This window comes from Corythoichthys intestinalis, chromosome 12 (genome assembly GCF_030265065.1).
Source record: "Corythoichthys intestinalis isolate RoL2023-P3 chromosome 12, ASM3026506v1, whole genome shotgun sequence".
Taxonomy (NCBI): Eukaryota; Metazoa; Chordata; class Actinopteri; order Syngnathiformes; family Syngnathidae; genus Corythoichthys; species Corythoichthys intestinalis.
In genome coordinates, this window is record NC_080406.1 from 34102765 (window position 1) to 34111132 (window position 8368).

Sequence of the window (8368 nt, forward strand, 5' to 3'; positions counted from 1 at the left end):
TGTTTATTAGCAGTGACTGCGCACACCCAAAGAGACGTGTGCGAGTGCTGACGTCATCGAAGTGAAAATGTTCCATGCATGTGGTTGAGGAGCAATCACCGCAATTGAATTGTTCCGCTTTGGAGGCCGCAATCAAAGGATTGCGTCTTTGCCTTCCGTTTTCGCCATCACCATTTAAAGGCATGGCCACTCCGCAACACAATTGTTGCGCCTTGGTGTCGCAGTGTCACCATGTAAACGGCCCATTAGTCTGGATCTCAGTACCACACTCTATACTTTACAGCTATATTTTTGGTGCACTTCTGAGTATAAATCAACTGATACAAGTGGCTATTGCACAGTGTATGCTTGAAAAAGCATGTTCCTTGTCTTGTAATGATTTCAACAGTTTTTCAAACGTGCACCATGTGTTCTGTGCACTCAACACAACAAATTGCTACTCCTCTGGAGTTTGCAACAGCACAAACCACAGGTCCCCTCCTAATTGGCTAAGGTTTCATTTCACTGCAACCACCTCATCTCTGGCTCAGCCCAACTTGGCATTGAACGCGCATGAGGATTTGGGATAGTAAATCTTCAGCAGGCTGATGACTTAACGATCAGATCGGAGCAGAAAATTATGAATTTGATCAGAAATGATCTCTGGTTATGACGAGTAGAATGACTTATGTATTTTTTCGATTCTGGCATTATTCCGTCAGACATGAGGGAGTCAATATTTTACAGATGACTCTGCAGTGTTTTAAAGCAAATTACTTTGGCACAATTGGACGAGAACTTTTATTTCCACTGCACTTTAGGGCCAGTATCGGAAGCTTTTCAAACATCACAGTGCTTCAACTTGAGTAGAGCTTATGCACTCCGCCACAAGTTTATCAAAACAGGACCAGTTCTTGAAAACCATGCAGCAGAAGAACTGCTACTATCACCATTGATTAAAAACTACAAACTCCAAGAGTACAGTAGGTAAAATCAATCCAGAGAGCTTCACTAGTACTTCATTCAGTAGATACTTTGGCGAGAGATAACTTTACCTGTACTGACTTGAGGTTGTTGAAAGGCGTTGAAGAAAAGATTATGGTTCTCAACAACCTGAAATAAATGGGACCATGTGTAAGAGCTGTGTGACTACTGAAAAGCTTCACAAAGTGACATTGAGATAGAAAGGCTTCCAGCAAATGAAGCTTTGCATTGCATTTCCAATGTCAATTGGAGAATAACAGGCAAGGAAATGATATTCTTTCAAAAACTAAAAAGCTAAAGCTGCCACATTTTGATAGCCTCACGTCTGTCAACCCGAAGTGAAATACAAGACAATAAAAACAGCAGGTTCAGCAGTAACTGAGCATCACTTTGCAGAATTTTGCCACATTAGGGATGGGACGCTCGAGCCTTCCTGCTCGAATCCGATTCGAGTAAGTGAAGTAGAGGCGTGTCAAAGCAGTGTTCCGAAAATGGCGTCGAGCAAGCCAAAAATCACGTGACCACTGCTGACGAGGCCTCAAACGTCACAGATGTGTCAGCAAGTCACACTGTTTCCACAGGAAAATGAAAACTCGATGGGAGCCCGTCCGCTCAGTCGGTAGGAACGCAATAAAAAGTGGCAGAATAACGCAGTTATTCACGTTTTTTTGAGAGGAGGAATTTTCGCGAGTGCTACAAACATTTGCTCATTTTCAAGTGAGGAGTGAGAATATCATTATCACTTTGATTTCTATAAAATTCATTCACATTGTTATACACTAGATAGTGGCATACGTTTAGATATTTAGAATATATACATATATGACACATCCTCGGCCCCAGAAATTATACTTAATTAAAAAAAAAAAAATCACAAACCTTTCCTTTTTATGCGGCTCATTCCATCTTCTAATTTTGGAATCCTTATAGTACACTGTAAATGCTAACATTCAAATTAATTAAATTTGATAAGTGAACTAAACTCAGTTTTCATCAACCTGTTGTGAACACTACTTTTAAATAAGTAAGTAGTAATTTGGGGTTGGAGAACTTGCTTAACTTGATATATCCCAGTTAAGTCAAATTAGAAAAAATAATTTATTGTACCCAGTGTCCTTTGCGCGTTCTATCAGACATGCGCAGATCTGCCCTGCCTACTTTCGCGCTCTTTCCAACACCTTTCTCATTTATTTTCGCCATTGTGGGTTTATTTGTCCTCAGCACACTGATTTGGTAAGTAAATATTTTACTCTTTTGTAAACCGTCTATTTGTCTTGTTGTAGTGTAGTAGCCTGTGTGCTGCCAGGGAGGAAAAGTGTCAATTACATCAAATATCACCGCTAGCAAGCATGCTATATGACCGTGACAGTAACCTCATAATTTTCAGAAACAAATGTAGACTACAGTTTATGGTAGACTACCATTTATGCCGGCGTTTTGAATTCTTGGTGATTAAGTTGACAGACGGGGCTCGTAACGTTTTTTAGGCGATGGGAGAGGTTTTTAAAACCGATTTAAAACAGTTACCGAGCGGTTTTAAGTTAGCTGGACCGAGGGGAGGTTCGCTTCCTGTGTTACCGAGCAGTTAAGTTAGCTAGACCGAGAGGAGGTTCGCTTCCTGTTTTCAAAATAAAAACAGTAATTCTATCGTTAGTGGGTGTTTTATTTTGTGAAAATAACAGGAAGTGCCTTAGTCACTACGGCCAGCTTGAGTAGCGCCGAATTTCCACGTTGTGGATCTAAACGGCTACTTTCTCACGTAAAAATGTTAGAAATGTCGATAAAGTGATTTATTTACAGAGTTAGTGCTAGAATTAAGTCAGCTTCAGCCTGTCTATTTCGGCTCAGGTAAGAGCTAAATGCACACTCAGACTTTATGTACGCCAACGTAATCGGTTCTTGCGTTAGAGCAGTGGTCCCCAAACTACGGCCCGCGGGCCGTTTCCGGCCCGCCTCCACATTTGGTCCGGCCTCCTGAACCCCCCCCCAAATAGTGTTATCTATTTCCTGGCTTTTTTTCTGTGAAGAACCCAAACAGGGTTATTTGGTTATTATCTCTTTAATTAATAGTGTTATTATTATTCATTATTATATGATATTATATCATATTATATTATGTTATTATTTTTATTTTATTTTGTTGCGTGAAGAATCCAGAAAGGGTAATTTAATTGTGGCTTTCTGAAAAACAATACATTTTTACATTTAGGCACTGCTGCAATCGTCACACTGTTTCTGTTACAAACTGACCCGGCCCCTCATCAGAGAAGGGAAAGTCATGTGGCCCTCACAGGAAAAAGTTTGGGGACCCCTGCTTTAGAGTGTTTGTCATCTGCACTTCCATTTGCTTTTCTTCATGTGCAGTGCTCCCCCTCCATGTTTGATCAAACTGCACTGATAATTTGAAATTGTTTTAAAATGCATTAATCGCAAAAACGGAGGACTAGATCACATTTCAGAGTGCAGAGATCACAGTCGATGCTATAACAACCTGGTGTGTTGAAGGTTGGTCATTTATGTGCCTATATTTTGAAATTGTTGCCTTAATTTTGTGTTCTTTTTCACCGTCCCCCAATCAGGCTGAAGCAAATGGTCAGAAGTCCACACATACCTCAGTCTCTGCAATTACAGGTATGTCTCATACACTGATCAATGAATTATTTAATATTTGTATTTGTTGGGTTGGGATAACAAACATGCATTAATGTTTTTACAGATGGATTAAGAAATTAATTGTACATCTCAATTTGAATGTTAAAAAAATAATCAATTACATTAATTTAAAAAGAACTCATTATTACACAGTTTGTGAATATTAAACTAATTCATTGCAGATTTTAATTTGTGATTAAAAATAATTGGACATTTAAATTTGTAACTGTTAAGACAAAATGTAACTTTTTTTTCTAACAAGTTCTCAATGCTGAAATTATTATGTCTTTTCAGGTCAACCAGAGCAGTATTCTCTAATGCAGTGGACTTGTAAGTACTGCACATTTTCTGCTGGAAAGAGAGGCTACTTGCTTAAGCATTACCGCTTAAAACATGGATACCACACTCGGACATCCCTACTCCCCATGTCTTCATAAGGACTGCCTCTGCACATTTAAATCTTTTAATGCACTCAAAGTACACCTATCGACATGCCACTCTCAAAAAGATGCAGACAAAAGTGGAGAAACTGCATTTGACTGTCAGTTGTGCAACTTTGTGGAGCCTTGTTAAGAAGCAGACTTCTTTACCCATTTGCGAAGACATCTTAAGCTGAGGCAAATGGTTACTTGCATATATCAAGACTGTAACTTTCAGAGCACTGTTTATTCTACCTTCACTGCACACAAAAGCAGAAATGTGAAATGAGTTTGAACCATAGTATGGGTAGGACATTTGTGTCTAAATCATTCAATCCCAATAAAAGTTGCTTCAATCAAAAAAAAATATTTTTAATGAAAGAAAAAGAACCTCTTGCTAAAATGTTTTTTTGAAAATATATATTTTTTGAAATATATATATTTTTTTATTGACGTGTCACTTTTTTTGCAAAGCATGAAGTTTTAAACTTTTTTTTTTTTTAAAGTGGAAAAAGTTTTTGAAGGCACTTTTTTTCGATTGAATCATTTTGACACAAAGATACGATTTCAACGCTACTTCCGACATGTTTGAGTGGCAGGTGACTACGCCAATGGCATAAAAGCATGCAGCAAGAATAATGGCCACCAGAGCTCCATCGAGCCATCGGACTCTGCTTGAGTCCAAGCCGAAAATAGGGCACCGGTACGTGGGTGTGAAATCGGCATCTCACCGGAGTGCCTGCGATGGTATGGTGCGCTGCTGCTTAATGTCATTCAACAAAGGGAACTTCACCCGCTGCCCTGACGTGATAGTTGGCAATCGTGGTCCTACCGCAGTGTCGCGACGCGCCGGTACGTGAGTGGCTGACGAGTGGCCCGACACTAGCCTGCCCAGTAAGCGAGTGGACTACCGGCGAGTCGCCGGCATCCGCGCCGGGAGCCCCCTTCGGGAGCCCCGTCGCTTCAGCTTTGAATGAGTGTTGTGTCACTCGTGGGCCGTCCACTCAACAGCCGGCCTCCGCGCCGGGGAGGGGGGGTGATATCGGGGTCCGCCAGTGTGCCGAGACAGGGCACCGTACCATCGCGGGCACTCCGGTGAGATGCCGATGTCACACCCCCCTACCGGTGCCCTATTTTTGGCTTGGACTCGAGCAGAGTCCGATGGCTGGATGGAGCCCTGGTGGCCATTATTCTTGCTGCCTGCTTTTATGCCATTGGCGTAATCACCTGCCACTCAAACATGTCGGAAGTAGCGTTGAAGTTGTATCTTCGTGTCAAAATGATTCAACCGAAAAAAGTGCCTTCAAAACTTTTTCCACTTCAGAAAAAAAAAAAAAAAGCGTTTAAAACGTTTTGCTTTTCAAAAAAAGTGACACGTCAATAAAAAAATATATATTTAAATTAAAAAAAATTTTGCAAAAGATTTTTTTCTCTTTGATTAAAAATAGTTTTTTTGATTGAAGCAACTTTTATTGGGATTGAATGATTTGGACACAAATGTCCTCTACCCATAATATGGCTCAAACACAAAAAGGATTGCTTCGATCAAAGAAAACAGTTTCAATGAAAAATAAAGTGTTGAAATGTGAATTTCTGAGTCTCAAATATTTTTTCACATTCAAACCTTTTTTTCTACAATTGATTTTTTTAAAGTTACTTTTTCTTCGATTGAAAAAATATATATATCTACTAATGACATACTTTTGACTAGAAATTAGACTTTTTTTTTAGACGATAGAGCTTAATATGAAATTAGAATTTGAATAAAAATAAGACACATATTCTTGGTAAGATTTTAGGTTTCTGAGGTGTATAACTCCAGTACACGTTTTGCATGTACTCTTGTGATGTGAAAAAAAAAGGTATCTTGTTCACTGTTTCAGGTGTTAAAGTGAAATTTGAATTTGAACTGAGTTGTGTGTTTTAAAAAGAGTTCTGTATTTTTATATTTATTTTATCACTGCTGCACAGTTTAAACCATGGGGCAATGTTGATTGTAGTTCGTTGTGATCACTAATATTGTTGAAGAAATCAGAACTGTTAGCTTTACCAGAGCTCAAGCTCATGTTGTAATGGGCCAACAGGCAATGTCCCACAATACGAACTTTCAAACTCAGCTCAAGCAGTGGTTGAAAGCAAATCAGTCTTGCAATCACTGACTTTTAAGTTCTTAGTAACGTATTGTATTGTTGTTTTATTGTAATCTTTTGTTATTTCTTTCCTTTTTGTATCTTTGTGTCACCTGTTTAGGGACTACAGATGTAAATTAGCATATACTTGCTACAATCTGGCATATTTACATCTTTTTAGATGTTCATCAATGTGCACTGTCCCTATTAAATAAATAAATAAAAATAATGGGCAACTAGTTTGTTGCCATGTCTTCAATGCTAAGTTAATGTCCTGAAATTATGAAAATAGGATCTCTCCTGTTCGTCTTTGGAAATCACAGGATAGGAGTGAACATTGATGCAGTTCAGGTATTATTCAGTAATTTCTGTCGCAAAAGGTTATCTTAGGTACTTATACTGTACTTTGTATGAAGTGCAAAATGTTGGCAAAAGTGGGTTTATAATTAATCCACTGATTGTTCATTGATACTGAGAATTAACCAAACACTGTTCAGCCTGCCAGGAGCCAGTGTCTCCCATTAAATGCACTTTTGAGCATTTTAAAGTAAACTTTAATTCCACTGAGTTAATCCAATGAGTGTTCTCCATTTATTGTGTTTTGGGGGTCATTACTATTAGATAATGTGTTTTTAATAAAATTAGTATGTGCAGTTGTAATTTCTATTGTGGAATTCTTTTAGGTCAAGAAAATTAAGTTGACCTGAATATGATGGATGAAATGGAAAACTAAAGATAATTAATACACAATTATCACTTGAATACTGCACTCAAAAAAAAAAAAAAGTTACTACAATCCAATTATTTGAGTTAATTTGAGTATTGTACACTCAAAATAAGCAAGTTACTGTAATCCAGTTATTTAAGTTAGTTTGAGTACTGCCAACTCAAAATAAACAAGTGACTATAATCCAATTTTTTTAAGTTAATTTGAGTACTGCCAACTCACAATAAACAAGTGACTATAATCCAAAATTTTTAAGTTAATTTGAGTACTGCCAACTCAAAATAATTAAGTTAATCAAATCTAATTCATCTAAGTCAACATAAATTAAATTTTTTAAGGCAGCAAGTTTGCATATTTTTTTTTAGTAAAGTCAACTTATAATATTTTACAGTGTATGCAATAAATAATATACCTGTTCCCAAGCACTGTGCGTACTGTACGGTAATATTTACAAAAAATTAACAATACAGAGTTACTCCCCGACACCTAGGACGAGCCACTTACAAGACTAGCACTGTCGTGTATTACAAAGACTGCTTTGAACACATCTTCACAGACAAAGCAATGACACTGGCTTAAAAAGGTCAACTTTAATTGTGTGAATAACCCTTAATGATGACACGATCACACGGTTGAAAAAGACGACATCCACTTAATTCTATTGAAGATATGCAATGCCGAGGCAATTTGAGAAGTTTAGTTTTAAAAAGAAACATGCGTTACGTGCATCCGTGAATACGTTTATCCAGTAGATGGAGCTCTTGAAGTGTGTCAGACGCCTCGAAACAGTGATTCAATTTAGGGCAATTGTCTCAAAAGTGGTTCATTGTTTCGGAAAGCCTCGGTTTTTCCATCCCTACGCCACATGTTTTTGGAACTCTGTGCAAATATTTATAACCTTGCAATTGTATTCGTGAGTAGTTACTAAAACCGCGGACCACTTATAGAAAGATACGATGCACAAGATGACTTCAGTACAGTTGCACCTCAATTTAACAGGGAAATCTACAATTTAACGTGCAGTATCTGGTAGAATAGTTCCCTCTGTTCAGATCTCCCCAAATCTTTTTTTTTAACTATACATTTAGAATTTTTAGAATTAGCACAGAGTCGTCATGCGACCAACTGTTTCAGAAAAGTTCTTTGTGATGGAGCACAACAATAATGGCAGTTTTGTGGTCAATGCAGCAACGTTTCAAGGTAAGTCAATGGCTTTGCAAACATTTTGAAACTTTTTATATTTATTTACTAGAATTTCTAGTTAATCGTCTTTTCTGGTTCTTTTCAAGTTCTTCAATTAAACGGACAATCTGCAGACCATTACATTCGGAGTTTGAGTGTTATGTTTTCAGGTGATAATTACGGGTGATCCCCCAGTTATTAGTCCATGTAATATTTCCATTTTAGCTGATATAACCTCTTCAAGCAATCAGATTGTTAGGTATGCATCGCAGTTTGAGCCTTTAGCGTTGCATCAA

General features: G+C 37.9%; 1 long non-coding RNA gene across 1 annotated transcript; it reads left to right on the top strand.

The window, feature by feature from the left end:
- The first annotated feature begins 1905 nt into the window (after nucleotides 1–1905).
- Nucleotides 1906–4495, top strand: LOC130926644 (uncharacterized). The gene is made up of 3 exons (XR_009066264.1): nucleotides 1906–2196; nucleotides 3543–3594; nucleotides 3910–4495. It is a non-coding gene; the product is annotated as an uncharacterized LOC130926644 (long non-coding RNA).
- The last annotated feature ends 3873 nt before the right edge of the window (nucleotides 4496–8368 follow it).